At 43.6% G+C, this 25,847-nt stretch overlaps 1 protein-coding gene across 2 annotated transcripts in view; it reads left to right on the top strand.

Moving 5' to 3' along the window:
- SYN3 (synapsin III) overlaps positions 1–25,847 on the top strand; it is a 492,649-nt gene that overhangs the window by 211,128 nt on the left and 255,674 nt on the right. The gene's annotated exons all lie outside the window — the stretch shown is intronic.

Raw genomic sequence — 25,847 nt, 5'->3', positions numbered from 1 at the left:
AGGTCTCCATCCTTCAGTGAGGAATTAGGGGTGAACTAATCCCAACCGCAAATGAAACTAGATCCTGGAGAACTATCCAGGATTCAAGAATATGAGGAATTATGGATATCTGCTAAAAACTAAGACTATGACTATTTTTCTTATTCAGTAACCTCTTGAGTCTGCCTTATATTAATATTTTCCATACCTCACGTCATTACATCTCACAATGATCCTTTTAGATAGGAAAAACACAAAGTGTTATTCACACTTTCCAGATGAGGAAACTGTTGCAGAAAGGTGCCATTACTTGGCAACCAGCCAGGAACTGAATTCTCTGATTCCCGCCCCAAGAGAGGTGTTTACTTTCTTGGACTTTTTAGTGGCAGTTAGCTTTAACTGTGCAAGTCTTTTTTGGAGCTGGAATCTTGTTTCTATTCTTGCATCTTTCTCACTTTCTCTCCCAACTCATCCCGTTTGGAAAGAGACTAAAATGATTTGGCAATAAAAATGGTAAAAGTTAGGAACAAAAGAAGGACGAGAAGTACCGCTCTGAAGTGCAAGTTCATCCTCTTTCTCAGAAATTCCTTTGTTTACACCTCAGAGAAGTGACACCAAAATGGCAGGAGCAGAAAGCTTCATTGGAAATGATATTTCCAAGAACATTTTTAAAGCTCCTCTTTCCCCCTTAAAAATTTAGCTGTAAGGAGAGGAATCTAGTATCCACAGTTTTCTGTCTTGTTTCCTTCCCAACTTTTAAGACCCTTCCCATCCTAACTTTGACTGTAGCCCCATCCAGAGAGAGCTTTCCTTCTCTCAGTGTTTACTTAGAATTTTACCCCTTGTTCCATGAACTGTAGTTGTACTATTTCCCCAACCACACTAGAAGAAACACTTTGAAGCCTAAGATATTTGAGCAGGCTACATTTTACTCCTCAGGGTATAAATTAGGTTCTCAGGGGACACGGGTATGGGTGTGGCCAGCAACCCTTCGAGTCTTGAGCTGTGGACACTTTGGAGGCCACTCCAAGGATCCAGGTTGAATGAGGGCATACTTGGTAGGATTTGCGAGTTTCTTTTATCCCTGCACTGTGCCAGTCATGTGGAAGGTTTTACAGGCCTTTCCAGACCAAATCCACTTTGGATAAGCATCTTACATGTTGAAGCCTTCTCTTCACTCTCTCTCTCTCTTTTCTTTCTCACTTTAAGGTTTTGTCCAAATTACCAGTAGCTTGCCTAGAAAATGAGTGTCAGAGAAATAACTTTTGCTGAACTTCAAGCAGCAGGTTCCTTATAGAAAACATCTGACACATGATTTTATGGCAGTTACTTATATAAATGTAAGAGTAATCTGATTGTTTTTCTAGCTGAAAGGTAGTAAAATTGCCCTTTGGTTTATTTCCTCTCACTGCCTATCCTAAACTGGGTCAGTGTGTTTGAGTTCAGCTTTTGTTTCAGTTGGAAAGTTCTCCCTAATGTCTAACCCAAGGGGACTATCTTCTGTCCATCCATCCTCAGTCCTCACTTTGAACAAGAGAAAAAGCAAGCTTCATAAATCCTCATAGAGAGGAGCACTACTTCCTGCCTCTGGGTCAAGGGCAGCAAGCAGACCTCATAGCCATCAATCCGGATGTCATTGTGTCCATGGACCTAATAATATGTAAGAATTGCTTTCTCAAGTCCACTTTAGAAGCTAGATGGAGGGGGCCTGGGGCTAATGGTAAATAAGAATGAGGATACCGGCTCCCCACTTTGTCTTGACAGCTAAGGACACTGATAGATTTATAAACCCCAGAAGAACTGAAGAAGTTTCTAAATCTGAGTGGTCCACCCCCTCTTCATATCAAGTTCCAAGATGTTAAAATCTCTGGGAAGTCTCTAATAGACATTTAGAGGACCTGAAAAATGACCTGAGATTCTGCCCATCCTCATTTTACAGGTGGAGAAAATAAGGTTCAGACAGGTGAAGAAATTTCCCCCGAAGTCTCATGGTTAGCTCATGGTAGAGCTGAGATTGTGCTGTGGCTGCCCGATTCCTTACCTGGGCTCTCTTCCTCACACTTGTGGCCCCAGTCCCCCAAACTGCAGTGCATGATCTAATGTTTAGACTCTTATGCAGCCACTCGCAGTCCTGAATCTGCATTTCAAGTCTAAAGATGAGTTTCAGAGTCCCTTTGTACAGTACCCAACAGGTAGAGAACTACACTGCCCTGACTAAATAGTTCTGTGTTATGTTAAAAATCACCTCTGAGCCAATCATAACAAATGCAGCTCTGTACTCCTCAGAGATTTCTCTCTTGTGTGTTTATTTTTCCCTTTCTAAATTATCTAATATCTTTTGAAAGCATTTCAAGTATATTGCTGCAAAGTGACATATGAACATTTTCTTTCTGCGGGACAAAAAGAGGCTGGGATGAAAAACAGTAGCAAAAGATGTGAGATTTGTTCCAAAGGTTGCTGCAGAAACAATTGTTGAGGCAAGTCACCTCACCTGTCTAGACTCAATTTTCTTGTTCATTGGATGAAGGTTGTAACTCAGCGATCTTCAAGAACCCCCCTGGCTGAAAAGTCTCAGGATCCATGGAAAAGTCTCAAGGACAAGGTGAATGTCTCTGAAGGGAAGATAGATCTTACCATTAAACAAGTTTGAGAACAATTAAATGTGACTAAGACTAAAGCATGTCCATCAATTTCTCAATCAACACTGAGTTCCTATTCTGCTTTCTGCTCTCTCCTCCAAGACTCAGGCTGAAACCAAAGATTTTGATGGTGAAAGTATAGAAGAGATTGAGGGTCTTATGCCTGATAGAGCCCCATTGTAATTACTTGTTTCTCTGTCTTTTTGCCTCTTGCATCATAAGCACTAAAAGATCAAGAAATAAGCCTTTTTTTATCTCCATACCTTATTTCTAAAATTCATTGAACTCCTGTATTGCTTTCAGATCACAGTTTAAATGTCACCTCCTCTAGAAAGCCTTCTCTGATTCCCATCTCCAGTCTTTGTCGACCCCCTCCCATGTTATCCTGTGCTTCTTTCTTTCACACTACTTGTCTGACTGTAATCTGATTGTTTACCTTCCTGGATGCTAAGTTCCTTGAGCACAGTGTTCGTAATAGAGTGTGGGTAATAAAGACGTCAATAAGGATTAGCTGAATGGATGGAATTAATTGGCTCCACCAACCAGTACTGAGATAGGTAGGTGGGTAGCTCCTTGGAGAGCTCACAGGGCTCTATCCCTTTGACCAATGCTAGGGGGCGCTGTAAGCCAGAGAACACCCATTCCCTCAGCCTGAAGCCTCAGCTGGTCTCACTGAGAAGGGGGGAAAGGCACAGTTCCACACTAGTCAGTGGGGTGTGGGTGCCTTTGAGTGGGTGAAACTAACCCCTCCCGTCTGCAGTGGCCACAAAGCTCTCAGTCAGCATCCCGTCTGGGTCCGCAGCTGCCCAGCTTCTCCACCCCCAGGCTGGCCACATGTCAACCCAAGGGGAGCCGTGCTCTCAAGAAGCTACATACTTGTGAATCATGGATTTGAGGGGTACTGGGGAGACCTGGGAATACAACAGAGGATTCCATGGTCCTTCTCTTTCAGGGCAGAGCTGGCCTCTGAAAACTGAAACTGGAGAAGGTCCTAAGATGTGTGTCATCTCTGTGGCTGTGTAGGGAAACACCTCTCCTCTTTCTTGTCCCTTCTCCTCCAGACCCCAGCCGCCCTGCCTTCCCCCAAACCCACAGTCCATCTGAAAGTCATTGCATTTAAAAATAGTCTCTTCTGAGCAACAGACAGCTCCGGTCCACCCTGCACCGTGAGCTCTGACCGGGCCTTCAGCAGGGCTGCCACCCGGCACTGGGGGATTATGGACCTAAGGTGGCAGGCACTTCAGGTTCTCTCTGTGTCTGGCACTAGCAGGGAGTGAACACCTTGCCTTGCTTCCATCTGGAGCCAATTTTACGGCAGTAAAATTGCAGGGCGTCTCTTTCCCCGGCTCTGCCCCATCCCTGCCAGGGAGTGAAGACCCCTTAGTGTGAGTCTCTGGCTGAATTCACCTGAATCCTGGGGTGTTGGCATTTCTTTTTGCAGGGAGCTACTCTCAGAGATTTTAAACTAGAAAACACATGTGCTCAGTGGAGACATTTTGTGCTCCTTTTTACTGGAGTGGTGGGAGATGGGAAACAGAGCTAAATTCCAGCACTTGCTCTTTTTTGTTTTTAAGTGACTGTGTACTCAGTTGGTTGACTGTTTCTATGAAGGGTAATATGAAGTGGAAGCAGAACTTCTCCTCCTCGACCCTGTCTTAATGTCTTCCTAATGCCCATGGAGTCCGTGTGTTTTCCTTTAAAAATGAGCAGCTCCTTTGTGGTTTCTTTGAAGGTTGCATGCTCAGCTTTGCACAGAAGACACCCATGAGTGTCTCTGCCTGCCACTCTGTGGCTTGGGAGGGAATGGGACGGTCAGACAGATATAGGATTGCTCTGCTGTCAGACTGGGCTAGAGATCCCGTTTCTGCCAAGGTGCTCGAGCCCTTTTTGGTGGAACCTGCTGGAATTGAATGGAGAAGGCAATGGCACCCCACTCCAGTATTCTTGCCTGGAAAACCCCATGGATGGAGGAGCCTGGTAGGCTGTAGTCCATGGGGTCGCTAAGAGTCAGACACGACTGAGCGACTTCCCTTTCATTTTTCACTTTCATGCATTGGAGAAGGAAGTGGCAACCCACTCCAGTGTTCTTGCCTGGAGAATCCCAGGGACTGGGAAGCCTGGTGGGCTGCCGTCTATAGGGTCGCACAGAGTCAGACACGACTGAAGCGACTTGGCAGCAGCAGCAGCTGGAATTGAAACTGACATGTCCTATGCAATGGGGATACCATTAAACACATCCTTCCTTAAACTTGACTGCTGAGTCTCCGCTCTCTCTGGTTTTTTGCTTTCTACCTCTCCAACTGGGTACAACTGTACCTTCTCAGTCTTCTTTGCAGACTCTTAAGGCTCTTCCTGCCACTCTGGGAAATATAGGTGTTTCCCAATTTTGTCCAAGGATCCCTTTTCATCCCTTCCCTTCCTTCCTAGCTTCCACACTCGCCCTAGCTAATCCCACTGTCTCCCCTGGACCCACCTCCCACTCTGGTCTGTCCACTGCTGTAAGCAGCAGTATCCCTCTGAGCTCTTATCTAGACCCAATTTCCCCTGGACAGTTGCATTTGGAGGTCACATGGGTTCCTCAGATCCCTAAGAGTCCAAACTCACTGTCTTCCTCTCATTCCATTCTGGTGAGGTCTGAGGATGGCAGGCCATCCCTGCCAGTGGCAGGTCTGAGGATGGGAGGCCATCCTTGCCAGTGGCACCATCATTTACCAAGTCCTGTAGATTCTCACTCCATGCATCTCTTCTAACCTCCACTTCCTCCCTCTTTCCACCATGTCTGCCTTGGATTAGCCCCCTATAGTCTTTCCTGACAATTTCAGTTGTCGCATAATTATCCACTCTGTCCAGGGTCTTTCTCTATAAAAGTCAACTTTTGTACTGCTGCTCATGTTAAGTTTTTCAAATATAAATCTGAAGTCATTCTGTCTTTGGCTTATAATGATTCACTTGTTCTCCGTGGCTTTCTGAACAAAGTCTTAAGCTCCCAAGAAAGGCGTACAAGGCTCTGTGTGCTCTGGCTCATCCTGCGGTCCCCAGAGGAGCACCATTCGAGCAGAATACATTGTGACTGCTATCCCTGCAGTTACACAACAGCATGTCCTGTCGTATTTCCCCATTCAACCTATGCTTCCAACCTATGTCCCCATTCTCATCTTCAAGCCTTTTGTGTTCCAGCTCTCAGTTCCTGCCTCTGAGGCTTGTTCACACTGCACTGTTTGCCTGGAATCCACCTTCCACCACTATATTCCTGACCCTCCTCTGGCTCATCGGTCAGGATCTTTATCGTTCCGCATTCAACTTGAATTACCTCATGGATATTTTCCCTGACCCTGTCTCTGCCTTAGCAGATCTGACCGCTCCTCCGAGGCCTCTCCTTCTTCAGTCCCCTCCCACTCACACAGTATCCCCCAGATTCACACCAGGTTCCTCCCATAGTCTGCTAGTGGTTGATATGTCTTTCTCTCCCTTAGACAGCAAGCAAATCCAGCCCCTTCCTCAGCCTTTAGCACAGCATCTGCACTTCATACTCATAGGCACTTTCCAAATATTGAGAAAATAAACTAACCAATGAATAGCAGAGAAAATGGGGGGAGGGATTGTCAATGTATCAGCTTCACAAGTTCATCATAACAGAGGTTCTGGAATCCAGCTTCTCGAGTCCAGAAAGTCAACTGGATACAGCTCCGAGCTGATCAGTCCCAGGAACACTAGGACTCATAGGAGACCAGCAACCCAAGCAAACTGCATTATTTTTGCTTCCCATGAGAGAGATAATTGTCATGTAGAATAGGATACATGTGTCAACATGACCCTCATATTTTTTCCTGATAACCATAGAGAGCTTCACATGAAGCTAGTTTCTCATCAGAAAGAGCTGGAACAGAGGGAAGGAGATCAGAAGGGTATTTCAGCTGAGATACTGTAGAATTCTCCCTCTCACTGAGAGGAATCCTTGGCCACAAGGGTGACAGTGCCCACAACTGCTGGCTAGAGTCCCTCTGCCTGTACATTGACAAGGTCATACACATATTGCCAACTTTGGCTCCCTTGGTCTTTCCATTTTTATTCTCCAAACTTGCCTAGACTTTTTCTATACTAGGAATATTATGATCCATTTGGTTTCTATATTTTAGATTATAAGTCACCATCCTATAATGACCCTCAAATTAACAAGTTTGAAAAAAAAAATTAACAAGTTTGAGTTTTGGATTTTGAATTCTCCTCTTACCATGTTTTGATTTACTGTGAAGCACTTGCATAGCATGTGGATTTATAGCTTCAGTGCTCAGAAGACAGACAGCCTTCTTTCCACTGCTCTACTGTGAGGCAGTCACTGGCAATCAGACACAGCAGTCTATGTATGCCTCACAGCTTGTTTGTCGCAGTGTGATCATCAGCTCTTTTATGGAAAGTATATGGTTCTCACCTTCCTGCCCTCCTTCCTTCCAGTTTCCTTAGACACTGACTGGGTATGCAACAGGCACACTAGGGATCCAAGTGAACAAGGCACAGACCACCCTCAAGGAGTTCCAGTCTAGCAGGAGAGAAAGACTTGAAAACAATAGTGGGTGGCATGATCTACAGCAGGAGGGTCAGAGGTGCCAGGAGTTGGGCCACCCAACCAGGGAACGGGGAGATGTTTGGAAGCCCATGTTAGAATAAGACAGAGAACCAGAGGTGGGAGAGAATTGTGGGTCATCAAATCCAACCCCTATGGAAAAAGGCCCCAGAGATGTGGGCTTCTTTATGGTCACACAGGATTGCTAGAAAAGACAAGGCAAGGAATCAGACCCCTTAGTATCTCATCATCTTCCCATCACTCCAGATTTCTCTAATTTGTGGCTGGGTACATAATAAATATGCAGTAAATAATTATTTTCCTGTCCTGTAATGTTCATCCACCTTGGGATGATAAACTGGAAAGGTTTCTAAGACCAGAAAAAGGAAAGGGAACTTGCATTAATGGAGTAGCTGCTACATACAAGGCTTTTTCAATACAGTGTTTCCTCCAATACTCACAACCTTAAAAAAAAGGTATTATTTTATGTCCATTTTATAGTCAAGAAAACTGAGGTTCAAAAATTAAACTGCATGTCCAATTTCTTACAAGGAAGGGAGTGGCAGAACTGTGATTCAGACCTAGAGTCCTCTTTCCTAATAAGTACTCTTTCTGGAGACTGAAAAGTCACTGTATCCATAGGTTCATGGCCTGCAGTTGACTTCCTCTTCCTCTTTTGGGTTCCCATTGAGTACTCAGAGCTCTTGATCATTGTGTGATGCAACCAAGCAGGAGACATGGTACCTTTCAAAGGAGGGCCAGTGAGGGAGCATTTAAGCATCATCTCTTCTTTGACCTGGTTTGCAGGGGAGATGACAGGAGAAATCACAGAGCAGGCAGTATCTGGTGTAAGATCATGGCTTTCATGACTGAGTGAATGATACTGGAAAATTACATTTGTATTACCAAAGAAGGGCCCAGAATCCAGAGGCAAGCTGATAAAATATTGGTCAGTATTTTTTAACAGCTAATGAATATGACTTCATTTCCTTCTGAACTTTTAAGCATAAGATTGAGGCAGTATACCAGGTTTTATCTCAGTTCTGCCATACACAATAGTTGAGTGACCATGAGTAAATCAATAAACCCACTTTCTTTAAATGTAAAACCAGTGGTTTAGATTTTATGACCTCTCATAACTTTCCAGTGGAATATTCTGGAAGGCAGACTGATGAGCAGCTATGGCACCAAGATTTATAATGTCTATAAACCTGTGTTGTGATCTTTTTTGACTTTTTCACATTGTGACCTTGTACAAGTTCCTTAACTTCTCTGAGCCTCAGATCAGTTCAGTTCAGTCGCTCAGTCATATCCGACTGTTTGCAATGCCCTGGACTGCAGCATGCCAGACTTCCCTGTCTATCACAAACTCCCAGAGTTTACTCAAACTCATGTCCTCAGATATCTAATGGTAAAACAGAGGAGCAACTCATAGGATCTTCATGAGGATCAAACGAAGTGCAGAGAATAAGGCTCTGGCACCGTGAGAACCTGTGTGGGCCAGGGTGTGGCCCTCCAGGTACAAAGACGAATGAGATCCCTGTGGTTAAGTAGCCTGCTGTCTGATGATCTTTGTTTATTAATGAAGACCATGTTCCCATGTCATATCCCCTTTGACCATATCCGTAATACCCAGAGAAGGGATGGGGGAAAGGAGGAAGCAAACAAAAGCAATCCTTGATAGTAATAGCTAATTCCTATAGTGTGCCTATGAAATGCAGGGCATTCTTCTTCTAGGCAGTTTTCATATATTAATTCATACTAATCTTATAGAGAAAGATGTGAGGTAGATGAGCTTATCCTCACCATCCGGTTTTTCTTCAGGTGTAGAAACAAAGCTACAGAGAGATTATGTAACTTGCTCAAGATCACACGGGAAGGATGCTGCAGTGCTTGGATTAGAATCTAGAGCAGCCTGGCCCAAGAGTCCATACTCTTAACCACCCTGCAAGCCTTCCTCTTCAGGGTGAAGGTGAACATGCAGAACACAGGAAGGATACAAGGGGCCAATGCCCAATGTCTGTCACTGGGTGGGTCTTCCTTCCCAGAATGCCTTGCACCCATCAATCCAAGTATTGAGGAATCAGCTATGGTCCCTATCAGTAGGACAATTAGTAGGCCAGAGAGTACATCAGCAGGCCTACTGAAGAGTAATACTCATGGAGTCAGTGTGATTTCTGCCTTGGGTTGAGCACAGAATCTAGAATCAGAACAGTTACTAAAATTCTATCTCTTCTATCTATTGAGTTTATCTCTAAACTTATATTTATTCCCTATAAAATGGGGAAAAACATTCAATTCACAGAGGAAGTTTTAAGGATAAAAGTAATAAATACCTAATACTGGCTGAGGATTTATTATGTACCAGGTCCTCTTTTATATGTACTTTACAAGTATCAGTTCAGTTCAGTCGCTCAGTCGTGTCCGACTCTTTGCGACCCCATGAATCACAGCATGCCAGGCTTCCCTGTCCATCACCAACTCCTGGAGTTCACTCAGACTCATGTCCAACAAGTCGGTGATGCCATCCAGCTATCTCATCCTCTGTCATCATCTTCTCCTCCTGCCCCCAATCCCTCCCAGCATCAGGGTCTTTTTCAGTGAGTGAATTTTTCACATGAAGTAGCCAAAGTATTGGAGTTTCAGCTTCAACAGCAGTCCTTCCAATGAACACCCAGGACTGATCTCCTCTAGGATGGACTGGTTGGATCTCCTTGCAGTCCAAGGGACTCTCAAGAGTCTTCTCCAACATTACAGTTCAAAAGCATCAATTCTTTGGCGCTCAGCTTTCTTCACAGTCCAACTCTCACATCGATACATGACCATTGGAAAAACCATAGCCTTGACTAGACGGACCTTTGTTGACAAAGTAATGTCTCTGCTTTTGAGTATGCTATCTAGGTTGGTCATAACTTTTCTTCTAAGGAGTAGGCATCTTTTAATTTCATGGCTGCAGTCACCATCTGCAGTGATTTTGGAGCCCCAAAAAATAAAGTCTGACATTGTTTACACTGTTTCCCCATTTTTTGCCATGAAGTGATGGGAACGGATGCCATGATCTTTTTTTCTGAATGTTGAGCTTTAAGCCAACTTTTTAACTCTCCTCTTTGACTTCATCAAGAGGCTTTTTAGTTCCTCTTCACTTTGTGCCGTAAGGGTGGTGTCATCTGCATATCTGACGTCATTGATATTTCTCCCGGCAGTCTTGATTCCAGCTTGTGCTTCTTCCAGCCCAGCGTTTCTCATGATGTACTCTGCATGGAAGTTAAATAAGCAGGGTGACAATATACAGCCTTGATGTACTCCTTTTCCAATTTGGAACCAGTCTGTTGTTCCATGTCCAGTTCTAACTGTTGCTTCCTGACCTGCATATAGGTTTCTCAAGAGGCAGGTCAGGTGGTCTGGTATTCCCATCTCTTTCAGAATTTTCCACAGTTTCTTGTGATCCACACAGTCAAAGGCTTTGGCATAGTTAATAAAGCAGAAATATAAATGTATTTAATTCTCAAAACCATAAGATGTAGCAACTGTTATTATCATACCCATTTTACAGAAAAGAAAGTTGAGGCATAAAGAGGTTCAGAAACGTGGTCAAGATCATACAGTTAATAAGTGGTAGTACCAGAATTGGAAGTTCACCATCAAGCTCTGTGCTTCTTACCATCTCCCTGCACTCCAGTGATAGGTTGAAAACATTTTGCAAACACTAAATGTCACTATTGTCTATTCTCTCATTTCCATGTCTTAAGTCTTTGTTCGCGCTATTCCCTTGACCTCGTATGTCTTTACTCCTCTTCCGGCTACCTCTTACTTGTCTTGTGGGATAAAAAGTGAGGTTCCAGAGCCCCACATGATGTGTTAGAGCTGCCTTACTCTGGCTTATGAGTGAGAGCTGATAGTTATATTTTCTGGATTTTTGCCAGTCAGTTGTTAAACATAGGCATTATTAAAAATGCAATTGTATAAACTTACAATCAAACAAATTATATGAAAAATACAGTAATGAATATTTAAAACCCATCACTTCCTCATTATTTTATTCTGTTATATACTCTCATCTATGCTCTTGATGTTATTTCCAGCTATTGTACCTATATGACAAAAGCAGTCTTCCCAACTCTGCATTCAGTGCCATCACACTGGTAATTTAAAATTGGCCATGATTGAAGAAGATCCATTAGAGCAATTGCCAGATGCTACAAACCAGGCTTTTGGACTTGAAGAGCTAGTTGCTAAGTATTTACCACCACATCACTGCCATTAATTAACCGTGCTCTCGGACAAGTAACCTTTCTGTTAATTTTCTTATCAATAAGATGGAGACAGCATTAGTGCCTACTTCACAGAGTTGTGAAGAATAAACATGATACATGGGAAGGATTCAGCAGAACTCCTAGTACAGAGTAAGCCATGAATGAGTGGACATGGTCAATATTATTATTAAAGCAAACTTACTGTCATCATTAAGTAATCATCTTGTGCAGGTAGCCTCTCCTATCCAAGCTGGGTCCCACCATCAGAGATTATCTGTAACTTGATTTTCATCACAGTACACTGGGATTGTCAGTTTCTATGTCATTTCCCCTCTTTAAGAAGTGAGCTAGCTAGCAAAGTCTGAGTTTTCTCTTCTGAACACTTAGCCCAATGCCTGATGCACAGTAGGACCTCAACAAACTGTTTAGATTATTAGTGAGCAAAGTGTTTAGAAGCTTCTGAAAAACCAGAATTAGGGAACTTGAGGTTTCTTTAATCACATTACAAACTTTAAGAAATTCTTCTCCACATCCAGGCACTGCTGGAATATTATGTTTGGGGTTCATACCTTGGGAGTACCTTATCATGTGGTAATTTTGGAATTTCAGGAACCAAAAGTCCCCTGTTTTGGTGCCCAGACAGACCTACCACACACTGAACTCTTAAAACAAAGTTCTCAGTGTGTATAATATGGAGCCCCTGTGATAGTTTTAGCGTGTCTAGGAAGAATATGACCAGTAACTTTCCAAACCACTTGATCGTAGCTGGAACTGCCTCTGCCTCAAGTATTTAGAGAAAAAAAGATCTTGATGTCACATCAACAAACTCTTAAAGAGATTGCACATACCTGGAGTGCTTTTCAAGGCCTAGGAGCCAGTGATTGCAGGCTGATTTCAGGCAGAAAGGAGGGGAGAGGCCAAAGGCATGTTGAAAAATCATTTTTTGTCTGTTGTTCCTTTGTATGAACTGGTTGCTGGCTTATGCAACACCCAGTAATTAAAATGGCTGGAATGCTTTGCATTTTTACAGCAACGTGAAGGCGGCTCAGAGGCCTGGAGCTGGAGCCAGCTGGAGGCCCAGTGATCCTACCCTAGCTGCCCCTTGGCCTGGCAGAGGTGGTTTGCATCTGCCTTAGGGTGGGGGTGGTAGGGAGTAGGGAGGAAGTCAGAGGGGTCAGGAGTAGTCCCCTTCCCCAGTCAGGTGCATCCACCTCTAGCAGGAAGATACCCATCGGCCACCCACCTTCTGGAAGTCTGTAATGATGAGTGGTGCTGCCGAGAAATGGTAAACAATGAGATAGCTACTCTGTACCAGGTCCTGTACTAATAACCTTATGTATATTATCTGAATTCAAGAAAAAAAGACCATATCACCCGCCTGCTCAAAGCTCTCTGGATCCCTCATGCATTTAGAGTGAATTCTGAATACCTCCTGCTTCCATCCCCAGCATGATGTAGTTCCTGGCGTCATTGCCCCTGCCTCCCCTGCTCTCCCCACTGCTCACCACATTCCCACCTTGCTGGCCTCCTTTCATCCTCTCACCAAACTCAGCTTGCTTCCGGCTCTAGGACTGCCTTCATCTCCTTCCTGGGCTTTCCTCAGTCCTGCCATAGCTGGTTCCTTTTTGTTATTCAGCATCCAGCTAAGTTGTCACCTTCTCAGAGACATATGCCCTGGTTGAAGTAGGACAACCATCCCCAGGCATTTATGCCTCCCACTGCCCTGGGTTTCAGATTTATTTCCTTTTTGCACTTATTGCTATCTGAAAAAAAAATCTTATTTGCTTATTTTTTATTCATTGTCTTTTCCACATAGAATCGAAATTCCTTAAGGTCAGGGCCCTTGTCTGTGATTTCTCTGGTGTATCCACAGCACCTAGATCAGTTCAGTTCAGTTGCTCAGTAGTGTCCGATTCTTTGCAACCCCATGAACTGCAGCACGCCAGGCCTCCCTGTCCATCACCAACTCCCGGAGTTCACTCAAACTCATGTCCATTGAGTCGGTGATGCCATCCAGCCATCTCATCCTCTGTTGTCTCCTTCTCCTGCCCTCAATCTTTCCCAGCATCAGGGTGTTTTCCAATGAGTCAGCTCTTCGCATCAGGTGGCCAAAGTATTGGAGTTTCAGCTTCAACATCAGTCCAACAAATGAACACCCAGGAATGATATCCTTTAGGATGTACTGGTTGGATCTCCTTGCAGTCCAAGGACTCTCAAGAGTCTTCTGCAACACCACAGTTCAAAAGCATCAATTCTTAGACACTCAATTTCTTTATAGTCCAACTCTCATGTCCATACATGACTACTGGAAAAACCATAACCTTGACTAGACAGACGTTTGTTGAAAAAGTAATGTCCCTGCTTTTTAATATGCTGTCTAGGTTGGTCATAACTTTCCTTCCAAGGAGTAAGAGTCTTTTAATTTCATGGCTGCAGTTACCATCTCCAGTGATTTTGGAGCTCAAAAAAATAAAGTCAGCCACTTTTTCCACGTTTCCCCATCTATTTGCCATGAAGTGGTGGGACAGGATGCCATAATCTTAGTTTTCTCAATGTTGAGCTTTAAGCCAACTTTTTCACTCTCCTCTTTCACTTTCATCAAGAATCTCTTAAGCTCTTCTTCACTTTCTGCCGTAAGGGTGGTGTCATCTGCATATCTGAAGTTATTGATATTTCTCCCAGCAGTCTTGATTCCAGCTTGTGCTTCTTCCAGCCCAGCATTTCTCATGATGTACTCTGCATGGAAGTTAAATAAGCAGGGCAACAATATATAGCCTTGACGCACTCCTTTTCCTATTTGGAACCAGTCTGTTGTTCCATGTCCAGTTCTAACTGTTGCTTCCTGACCTTCATACAGGTTTCTCAAGAGGCAGGTCAGTTGGTATGGTATTCCCATCTCCTTCAGAATTTTCCACTTTATTGTGATCCATACAGTCAAAGGCTTTGGCATAGTCAATAAAGCAGAAATAGATGTTTTTCTAGAACTCTCTTGCTTTTTTGATGATCCAGCACATGTTGGCAATTTGATTTAGCACCGTGGGCAGGAATACCTTAGAAGAAATGGAGTAGCCATCGTAGTCAACAAAGGAGTCCAAAATGCAGTACTTGGATGCAATCTCAAAAATGATAGAATGATCTCTGTTTATTTCCAAGGCAAACCATTAAATATCACGGTAATCCAAGTGTATTTGCCGACCAGTAATGCTGAAGAAGCTTGAATTTGAACAGTTTTATGAAGACCTACAAGACCTTTTAGAACTAACACCCAAAAAAGATGTCCTTTTCATTATAGGGGACTGGAATGCAAAAGTAGGAAGTCAAGAAACACCTGGAGTAACAGGCAAATTTGGCCTTGGCATACAGAATGGAGCAGGGCAAAGGACCATAGAGTTTTGCCAAGAGAATGCAGTGGTCATAGCAAACACACTTTTCCAACAATACAAGAGAAGACTCTACACATGGACATCACCAGATGGCCAACATCGAAATCAGATTGATAATATTCTTTGCAGCCAAAGATGGAGAAGCTCTACACAGTCAGCAAAATTAAGACCGGGAGCTGACTATAGCTCAGATCATGAACTCCTTATTGCCAAATTCAGACTTACATTTAAGAAAGTGGGCAAAACCAGTAGACCATTCAGGTATGACCTAAATCAGATCTCTTATGACTGTAGAGGGGAAGTGAGAAATGGATTTAAGGGACTAGATCTGATAGACAAAGTGCCTGATGAAGTATGATCGGAGGTTCATGACATTGTACAGGAGACAGGGATCAAGACCATCCCCAAGAAAAAGAAATGCAAACAAGCAAAATGGCTGCCTGAGGAGGCCTTAAAAATAGCTGTGAAAAGAAGAGAAGTGAAAAGCAAAGGAGAAAAGGAAAGATGTAAGCATCTGAATGCAGAGTTCCAAAGAATAGCAAGGAGAGATAAGAAAACCTTCCTCAGTGATCAATGTAAAGAAATAGAGGAAAACAATAGAATGGGAAAGACTAGAGACCTCTTCAAGAAAACTGCGGATACCAAGGGAACATTTCATGCAAAGATGGGCTCAATCAAGGACAGAAATGGTATGGACCTAACAGAAGCAGAAGATATTAAGAAGAGGTGGGAAAAATACACAGAAGAACTGTACAAAAAAGATCTTCACAACCCATATAATCATGATGGTTTGATCACTCACCTAGAGCCAGACATCCTGGAATGTGAAGTCAAGTGGGCCTTAGGAAGCATCACTACAAAGGAAGCATCACTACAAAGAAAGCACCTAGATCAGTATTCAATAAATATATATCAAGATAAGTTTTTGCAGCAACCAGGAAAGCTAGACATCATTGTCTTCACCTTCTAGGTGAGAAAGCTGAACCTCAGGGCGGTTAAATAACTTGCTCAAGGTCATCCCTTAGGAGGGGATGTCCCCAAGGTCTGTCTGATTCCTAAGTCCATGATTTAGGATGGGTATGCATTTACCTTCCCCCTTGCACAGGTGACTGCATTTCAAGGGAAGGAATCAGGACTGAAGGTTAACTGTCAGTACTTTCATAATATAATGATGGTAGGATCAAGACATTAGAATGTAAACACGTAATGGTACCCACCCCACTAGTGGTCTATCCAAGTTCTGCCACCTTGATATCTTGGATGAGTTAATTGCCCTCTCTGAGCATTTTTTTTTTTAATGTGCAGTGGGTGTCTGCTTTCAACTCCTCAAGGCAATTATATAACAGTGTGTGAAGTCCCACACACTGAAGTCCCACAAGTGTGGAGAGACTGGTATATTGCATGGAACACTAGGGTGGAAGCCACACCCCAGGGGAACAGTGCTCTTCTGTCTATGTGGATAACCTCGGCACTGAGCAGCTGGATTTAGAAGTTGGCCTTTAAAATCCTTTGGGCTGTTTGAGGAAGGGCAGACTTGGTTAAAATAAGGAACATTATCACTACCTTGCCTCCATGATAGAAACTTCTTACTCCAGAGTCTGACCCAGCCTCACCCCCATCTGCAGGCTTCCTCCTAGCCAGGGAGGATCTGTGTCCTTACTCACCATGACAGATCTGTACCTTTCCCCCACTATTGGCTTTTTAAAAAGTGTTTTATTTTGATGTACTTTCTATCTATAGAAAAGTTGAAAGAATAGTTCAAAGAAATACCAGATACTTCTTGCCCTTAGAGCTTGATGTATTAGTACATTTTCTCTTTCCTCCCTCTCTCTCCCTCTCTCTCTCATACACACACACACACACACACACACACACACAGCTGTTTAGGAGGTAGCTATAGACATGATGCCTCTTTATCCTTAAGTATTTCAGTATTCATTTCCCAAAAACAGGCCTCCATCAGCTCCTGCAGTGTGGAGCAACTTAGGAAATGCAGTTTGCATTCCAAACCCCAACTCTGCATCTTACTAACCATCTGCTGTTGTGCAGGATTCACTCTTCTGGACCTCAGTTTCCTCATCTGTACACTGGGGGCACTAAGCACACCTACATCATAGGGTCACTGTGAGAAGTAAATGAGATATCCCACGTTTAGCGGTTGGCACTGTGCTTGGGATGTGAAAAGTATGTAATAAATAAATGGGAGTGTTTTTCCAGAATGCTATGGTTTTTTTCTTCTTTGAAATGGTTCGACTTCTTGAATTTCTTGTCATCCTTCTTCAGGCCAATTTTCATAGGAGAAAGCAAGAAAGGTTCTTTCCTTCATTCCCCTGTCCTTGCCTACTGAACGCTGATGCCAGCTCTAGGACTTTGCTTTGAGTACTGAGATAGAGCAGCTAACAAGGCAGTCGCAGTTCCTGTTCTTAGCGTTTGTGTTTGCATGGTGGGGAAAGACAGTAAACATGAGAACAAATAGATGGACCATTTCAGCAGGTCATAAGTGCAATGAAGAAGAGAAGACCAAGTGACTCTAGGGCCCCGGAGCGTATAGGGGATTCCTTTGATTAGGGTAACCAGAGAAGACTTCTCAGATGAGATCAAAGTTCTAGTAGATCATTTTAATCTGAGAAAAATGCCTTCTGGGAACATGTCAGGCACAATTTGGTCGCTCAATAAATGTTTTTTTCATGATTGTGTGCACAGTGGGACGCATGAGAATTTTAAATCCTCCGGAAAGAATGTAATCATGGGAACAACAGTTCTCTACCACTTGCTTGGAGCTGTGCACTTCACATCGGTTGTCCTGTCAGCCTTCTTGCCCTCCCTCTCAAGTAGGTGTCATTGGCCTCATTTTATAGATAAGGAGACTGAGGTTTGCAGAAGCAAGTTCATTTGCCCAAGAACAAAGAGTCAAATGTTCTCTGACTGCATCTTGCACCAACAATGAGTGTCAGCTTCTTACTGTTTACAGGGACAAAGCAGCAGGTTTTCATTTGAGGAAAGAGGGTTGTGCTGGATGTCAGAGGCACTTTTCTAACCCCAGCTCTGTGGCTTGTGAGCCTTGAGTTTCTGTATAAACCTCCTTGACACTGGATGGTTCCTCACAATGTCTGCAGCTGAATCAGGTGAGTTCACCTGGTTTGTTACTTTCTCTGCCTCCTCTCAGATGGAGAAACGTAATGCAAAGAGGGAAGAGAATTAGGAAAACAAATGAGCTTGTGGGTACCACCTGTGCCAAGGTGTCACACCACAAGAGAGTGGGTCTGCTGAGAGGGGCACGAAGGGGAGAGATGACTGCCCTGCCTCACAGTATCCAGCCTAGTGCCCTGTGCACAGTAGGAGCTCAAGCCAGCTCTCGTATGGACACGTGTTCTCTTATGCCAGTTAGAAAAGCAATGCCACTGCTGCTGGCTGCCCCTCATGCAGTGTGAAGATGTTGCCAGGTATGATTTGCTGCTCTGTTCTAGGATTCCTGTTTTAAGCAGGCCAGTGACATATTAGGGAGTTTCCAAAGTAGGGTAGATAGGGGCAAGTTACCATTGTGGTTAATTGACTATATTAGTTATCTATTCCCGCTCGACAATATTACCACACCCTCAGTGGCTTAAAACAACATTCATTTGATATCTCATGGTTTCTATGGGTCAAGAATCCAGGCCTGACTTAACTGGGTCCTCTGCAAGGCCACAATAAAGATGTTGACCAGGGCTGTGGCTTTATCTTCTTTACTCAGTGTTTATGGCCTCGTTGCATTTCCTGTGGACTCAGTTTCTCACTGGCTGCAGGCAGAAGTTCACCCTTAGCTCCTTGCCTTGCGATTCTCGGTAGGAGTTCACTTTATGGCACTGGCTTCTTCAATGCCAGCAGAGAAGAGTACCTCCTCCCCAGATGGACACTGCAGTCCTATGTAATGTGATCATGTACACTCGTATATGTATAATCATATCCATCCCATCTCTTTTGCTGTATTATTCTGGTGGAAAGCATGTCATGGTCCTGCCCACACTCAGGAAGGGAACTATGTAAAGATGTAGATACCAAGAGGAGGGTATAACAGGGACCACTTTCGCTTACCTTCCAAAAAGAGTGATAAGAATGTTGAAAACGCCAGCAAGCATCACGTGTGGAAAACAGTCAAAAGTACTTGAAAATTTTTACCTGGGAAAAAGGAAAATAATAATAATAATCAACCCTTATATTGCTTTAACTGAGGACTTTCCATATATTACCTCACTTAACTGTCATAGAACCCTGTGTGGTACTTACCGTTATCATCCCCATTTTACAGATAAGGAAACTAGGTCAAGATATGCCAGGCGTGACACAGCTATTGAGTAGTACTGCTGGGAGTTGGACCCAGGCAGTCTGCCTCCAGGGTTCATGCCTGGCAAAAATTATCAGTCATTAGAAGACAAAGTTGAGTTTCTCCTAAAAAATACTAGGACCAATGGAGAAAAGCTACCAGGTGGTAGGTTTGGGGTTTACCAGAAGCTCCAAATCCACACTGCCAGGGCAAAATTAGCCGGCACTTAGGAGCAGCTCTCCAGGTTAGACTAGGAAGTGTGCTTCTGCCTACCAGCGTCTCCACCATGCCCTATTGTCTCTTCATTGGAAGACATAGGTTGGTTACTTCTCATAGTGCTGTTTCAAGGCCCCTTGGCCAGGCATTCAGCTAGTGTAAAACTGTGGTCATGGGAGGAGGCAAAGGAGGAGCTGGTCCTCAGTGAACATGCACAAGGCTCGGCAATTGTAGGAAGAGAGCCTTAAGACAAGTGTACAAGTATAAAGCAGGTCATCCTCCACCATGAACTGAGAATAAGGCCCTCCCCTCCCTAGGTCTTAACTCCCTTACCTGTTTAATGGTAGTGGTAGTTCTGGTCCTTGGGAGGATCCAATGCGATCCTGGAGAACAAACTAACTCCTACATATCGTTCAAGGCCCAGATCCATAGTCTAAAAGAAGCCAGATTCCTGGTATTAGATCTACAATAATTGAAAACCCATGAGTTTTCCTTCTTACTGTGGAGTTTTTGTTCAGAGATAGTTTTGAAGGGGGAAAGAGCCCAACCCTTTGAGAAAATAGAAAGGGGAGGATGCATGAAGAGAAAGCACCACTGTGAGGTCCGGAGTTCTTTGTGAATACCTTTTTGTTCTATTTTTTAAAGAAAGATATTCTTCAAGAGAGTGAAAAGGAAGAGTAAGGAGAGAAGTATATTCTGCTGTGAGCCTGCTCTGCCCAAGAATCCCAAAGCATCTCCTGGAGAAAGGAAAATGCATCCCCCAAAAAAAAAAAAAATGATCATGGAAAACCTTAAACAGCAATTGTGCTTTGGCCCTACCTCAGCCAGTAACAGTAATAATAGTTGACGATTAAGTAGTGCATTTATTTTTATTTACACTTTAGCATATATTTATTATGTACCAGGCAAGGATATAAGTACTTTATTATTGATTCCTGTAAGTCTCAGCTCAGCCCTGTGGGGCAAACATATTACCATAATTCCATTTGACAGGTGGGAACTGAAACCCAGAAAGGTTAGGTAACTCAGCCAAGGCCACACAGCTCATCAGAGGCAGAGCCAGGATTCATGCCCTTACAGTCTTGCTCTAAGACTTGAACTTTTATGTTGATTTTATATCCTGCAACTTTACTGTATTCACTGATTAGCTCTAGTAATTTTCTGGTGGAGTCTTTAGGGTTTTCTATGTAGAGGATCATGTCATCTGCAAACAGTGAGAGTTTTACTTTTTTCAAATCTGGATTCCTTTTATTTCTTTTTCTGCTCTGATTGCTGTGACCAAAACTTCCAAAACTATGTTGAATAGTAGTGGTGAGAGGGGGGCACCCTTGTCTTATTCCTGACTTTAGGGGAAATGCTTTCAATTTTTCACCATTGAGGATAATGTTTGCTGTGGGTTTGTCATATATAGCTTTTATTATGTTGAGGTATGTTCCTTCTATTCCTGCTTTCTTTAGGGGTTTTATCATAAATGGATGTTGAATTTTGTCAACACACAGAAATCCCTTGCATTCCTATACACTAAAAATAAAAAAACAGAAAGAGAAATTAAGGAAATAATTGTATTCACCATTGCAATGAAAAGAATAAAATACTTAGGAATATATCTACCTAAAGAAACTAAAGACCTATATATAGAAAACTATAAAACACTGGTGAAAGAAATCAAAGAGGACACTAATACATGGAGAAATATATGTGTTCATGAATCGGAAGAATCAATATAGTGAAAATGAATATACTACCCAAAGCAATCTATAGATTCAATGCAATCCCTATCATGCTATCAATGGTATTTTTCAGAGAACTAGAACAAATAATTTCACAATTTGTATGGAAATACAAAAAACCTCGAATAGCCAAAGCAGTCTTGAGAAAGAAGAAGGAACTGAAGGAATCAACCTGCCTGACTTCAGTCTCTACTACCAAGCCACAGTCATGAAGACAGTATGGTACTGGCACAAAGACAGAAATATAGATCAATGGAACAAAATAGAAAACCCAGAGATAAATCCACGCACCTATGGACACCTTATGTTTGACAAAGTAGGCAAGAATATACGATAGAGAAAAGAAAATCTCTTTAAAAAGTGGTGCTGGGAAAACTGGTCAACCACTTGTAAAAGAATGAATCTAGATCAGTTTCTAACACCATACACAAAAATAAATTCCAAATGGATTAAAGATCTAAATGTAAGACCAGAAAGTATAAAACTCCCAGAGGAAAACATAGGCAAAACACTCTCCAACATAAACCACAGCAGGATCCTCTATGACCCACCTCCCAGAATATTGGAAATAAAAGCAAAAATAAACAAATGGGACCTAATTAAAATTAAGAGCTTCTGCACAACAAAGGAAACTATAAGCAAGGTGAAAAGACAGCCTTCAGAATGGGAGAAAATAATAGCCAATGAAGCATTGGACAAATAATTAATTTCAAAAATATACAAGCAACTCCTGCAGCTCAATTCCAGAAAAATAAAAGACCCAGTCAGAAAGTGGGCCAAAGACCTAAACAGACATTTCTCCAAAGAAGGCATACAGACATATGAAAAGATGCTCAACATCACTAATTATCAAAGAAATATAAATGAAAACCACAATAATGTACCATTTCACACCAGTCAGAATGGCTGCTATCCAAAAGTCTACAAGCAATAAATGCTGGAGAGAGTGTGGAGAAAAGGGAACCCTCTTACACTGTTGGTGGGAATGCAAACTAGTACAGCCACTATGGAGAAGTGTGGAGATTCCTTAAAAAACTGGAAATAGAATTGCCATATGACCCAGGAATCCCACTGCTGGGCATACACACCAAGGAAACCAGAATTAAAGGAGACACGTGTACACCAATGGTTATCGCAGCACTGTTTAAAATAGCCAGGATATGGAAGCAACCTAGATGTCCATCAGCAGGCAAATGGATAAGAAAGCTGTGGTATATATACACAATGGAATGTTACTCTGCCATTAAAAAGAATACATTTGAATCAGTTCTAATGAAGTGGATGAAACTGGAGCCTATTATACAGAGTGAAGTAAGCCAGAAAGCAAATCACCAATACAGTATGCTAATGCATATATATGGAATTTAGAAAGATGGCAAAAATAACCCTGTATGTGAGACAGCAGAAGAGACACAGATGTATAGAACAGTCTTTTGGACTCTGTGGGAGAGGGCCAGGGCAGGATGATATGGCAGAATGGCATCAAAACATGTAAATTATCACATGTGAAACGAATTGCCAGTCTGGGTTGAATGCATGATTCAGGGTGCTTGGGGCTGGTCCACTGGGATGACCCAGAGGGATGGGACAGGGAGGGAGGTGGGAGGGGGGTTCAGGATAGGGAACACATGTACACCCGTGGCAGATTCATGTCACTGTATTGCAAAACCAATGCAATATTGTAAAGTAAAAAAATAATTAATTAATTAAAAAGAAAAAAGAACCTTTGCTGCTGCTAAGTCACTTAAGTCGTGTCCGACTCTGTGCGATCCCATAGACGGCAGCCCACCAGGCTCCTCCATCCCTGGGATTCTCCAGGCAAGAACACTGGAGTGGGTTGCCATTTCCTTCTCCAATGCACGAAAGTGAAAAGTGAAAGTGAAGTCACTCAGTCTTGTCCGACTCTTTGCGACCCCATGGACTGCAGCCTATTAGGCTCCTCCACCCATGGGATTTTCCAGGCAAGAGTACTGGAGTGGGGTGCCATTGCCTTGAACCTTTAACTGCTGTCTATTCAGACCCTCCAGGATTGATTGAGCATGGATAGGGCACCATGCTGAGTGCCAAGGAATGAGAGGTAGGAGGAAGGAGGCATGAGGAAAGAGCAAGACCCTAAAAGCTGAGTCTACCAAGCTAAGTCTACTTTCAGGCTGTGCGACCACAAGCAGGACTCTAAGCAACTGAGTGTTTCAGGTCCTGGTAGTTCCAGTGCCTTATACAGTTAAAAAACAATCGATGGAAGTCGGGAGAAAAGGAGAGACAGAGGGACGGGTAGAGGGAGATAGTGAGGAAGGAAGGGAGAAAAGAAATAGAAGTAACAATATTTATAATAGTAGCCTGCTCTTAGTAAGTGTTTATTTTGTCAGGTACTCCTCAGTGCTTTACCCACATTATATTATTTAATCTCACAGTGACAACCCTATGACATGGTTAATACTACTATCTCCTTCTGAAGGACAACGAAACCGAGGCATGAGAAGTTCATTAGCTTGTTGAAGGTCACGTGGCTGATGAGTTGGGGGAGCCAGGATTCCGACCAGGCAGTGTCATTTTTGTGCCCAGACTCAGTAAAAAACAGTAAATATTTGAGGTCAAGGTGTAATCCCACCCGTATGCAGGGTATTTGGTGGATTATAAAACTCTTTGTGGTGAGGTTTCCAAGGGTGGAGATGGGGACAGAAATTTCCGGGGTTCTCAGCCAGCGATTCTCAGCTAACACTTGGGTGGAAAATGCCAAGGTGATCGGAGACGGAAAACAGAAACCCAGGGCAGCTGACCACGGCATGCGGCTCAGAGGCTCCTTGGTGGCCTGGTCCACTCAGGGGTGGCTCAGTCTCATGCAGTTCTACTCTGGTCACCTGTAATCTTACTCCCCAGGACACACTCCTGTGATACCCTTCTCATTTATCTTCCCTTCCCCCCAAGGCCACCTGCAGCCATGAAATCCCAATCCAGTTCAGCAAAACACAAACCAGATGCACTGTCCCACACCCATGACCTGACACCTGTTTAATTGGTGTTCAGGCAGGTGGGCAAAAGAAGAGCGAAATAAGGGAACACACATCGAGGGGCTCATTAAGGGCACATAGGGTTCCAGGTAGATTTGGTGATGCCAGGGACAGAACACAGAAGTTTGCTCAGCCTTGACGAGAGAGGAAGCTCTTTGTTCTGTCTCCCTCTGCCATGTTTTGCTTTTCTGCTCCCATTATCCTATTGCAGAATGGGGCCACCAGTACCTGCTCAACCTTTGTCGAAGCTGGTGTGTGTGTGTGTGTGTGTGTGTGTTAGTCACTCAGTCGTGTCCGACTCTTTGCAACCACATCGACTGTAGCCATCCAGGCTTCTCTGTCTGTGGAATACTCTAGGCAAGTATACTGGTGTGGGTAGCCATTCCCTTCTCCAGGGAATCTTCCCAACCCAGGGACTGAACCCAGGTCTCCCACATTGCAGGAAGATTCTTTACCATCTGAGTCACCAGGGAAGCTCATCATAGCTGCTACTGAGGATTGAAGGAATTGATATGGATAGTATCACCGTTGTAATCTGCAGTGTGCGCAGCTGATAGCCACATTCTTCCTATTTATGCATTTCTGGGAGAGGCAGTGTGTTGTGAGGGAAAGCACATTGTGAGAATAACGCAGACCTGGGTTTGCTTCCCAGCTCTGCTACAGACCAGCTGTGTGCACTTGAGTCACTCAGTGTACTCCGCTGTGCTAGGATTTCCTAGCAGCAGTAATGTCCACTTCAGAGGGTCTCAGGGGAGATGAAATGAGCTGCACCTGATTCCCGGAAGGACCTTGCTAAAGAGGGACGAGTAGTTTGGTGCCTTACATCCACAGTTTTGCACCATTGTCATTCCCTCAAGGCAGCCTTCTCTGACCTCTGGTACCAGATAAGAATCTGCTGTTGCAAGCCGGAACTTGTAGCAATTCTTTGCGGTATACATCACATTTACATTTATTTGGATGATTATTCGATTCCTATCAGCCTTCCTCACCAGCAATATATGGAGCAATATATGGACACCAGCAATGTCTGTCTTGGACCATCGCTGTCACCCCAGTGCCTAAGATAAACCTGGCACATAATAGGTGGTCAATAAATGCATGTGGGGTAAATTAATGAAGGAAGTGAGTCGGAACCTAATATGCTGGTGTATTCCACTTTTTTGGGAAAAAAGAGTTACAAATAGGTTTTTGTTATTGGTAGTGAAAGTTCCGGAGTTCATTTTGTTCCAAAGAAATAATTAAGGCATATTCAAGATTTTATTTAAAATAGTGTCATTATTGTTAACAAAAGGTTTAGCAGGAGCAATGGTGCAGGTGATCAGGTCCTTGTTGGATTAGTCAGGTTCACTTGACAAACAGAACCAGCCACCAGACACCTGCTTTGAGCCCCACAGCTGACACCACCCTTAGCATAAGATAAGGAGAGGGAGGCATTGCATCAGCTGGGGTTGAGGCCACCCAGATCGGAACCTCCAGGCATGTGGAGCTGCCCTGGCATTGTCAGATGGCTCAGGTGTCCTTCCTGGTGTTCCTTCACAGCCAACACACACTCCAAAGCCCAGCTCTTTCCTCTGGTCCCCTCCTGCTGTCTGCCCTTTCCTCCTCCCTGTGCTTTTGCTGCAAATCCCAGCCTCAAGAGCTGCCCCTGGAAAGAGGGTTGGAGCCTCAACTTCCCAGGTTAGCAGAAGGGCCTAGAATTCCACCTGAGTAGGCTAGGCAGGGCCAAACGGTCCATAACTGCCTGAAACTAGAGTTCACCTCAGCCAAAACTGAAC

Source organism: Bos taurus, chromosome 5 (genome assembly GCF_002263795.3).
Source record: "Bos taurus isolate L1 Dominette 01449 registration number 42190680 breed Hereford chromosome 5, ARS-UCD2.0, whole genome shotgun sequence".
In the NCBI taxonomy this organism is placed as follows: Eukaryota; Metazoa; Chordata; class Mammalia; order Artiodactyla; family Bovidae; genus Bos; species Bos taurus.
This window is presented reverse-complemented; position numbering and strand designations above follow the sequence as displayed.